Below are 449 nucleotides of genomic sequence, written 5' to 3'. Positions count from 1 at the left end.
AAATTTGACTGTATTGGCAATTGGCTTTTTTGGTTGATGTAGCCAATGGATGCTCCATGCATGCGCGCAGCCACAGCACAGCATGCAGGTGTCCAGCCCATCAGCATGGAGGTAAGTGTTGTGAGGCCGGTAAGTCTGCTGTGAGCGAAGGGGCATGGTGGAGGGGTAGATTGAGGCCCCAGCGGTGAGGGAGGGAGTGGGGCTGGGGCAGGGGCAGGGGCTGGCGCTGGGAGGGTGGAGCGGGGAAGAAAGCCGCAAGTGGCTCATCCAGGGGGTATGAGGGTAGTGGCTGCCACCTCTGCACACTCCCCAGAAGGGCATGGGGGCAAGTGCCCCAGATCTGCATGGGGCGAGGGTGGGGCTGCCATTCTGGGCTGGGGCTGGGGTGGTGTGGGGCTCTTCCTGGTGTGGGGGATGAGCTGGGCTGTGCTTAGGGCAGGCAGCAGCGG

The sequence above is a fragment of the Gavialis gangeticus genome, unplaced genomic scaffold (genome assembly GCF_001723915.1).
Source record: "Gavialis gangeticus isolate Ggan-Ray unplaced genomic scaffold, GavGan_comp1, whole genome shotgun sequence".
NCBI classification, from domain to species: domain Eukaryota; kingdom Metazoa; phylum Chordata; order Crocodylia; family Gavialidae; genus Gavialis; species Gavialis gangeticus.
The sequence above is the reverse complement of the archived record's forward strand: the minus strand, read 5'-3'. Positions refer to the sequence as shown.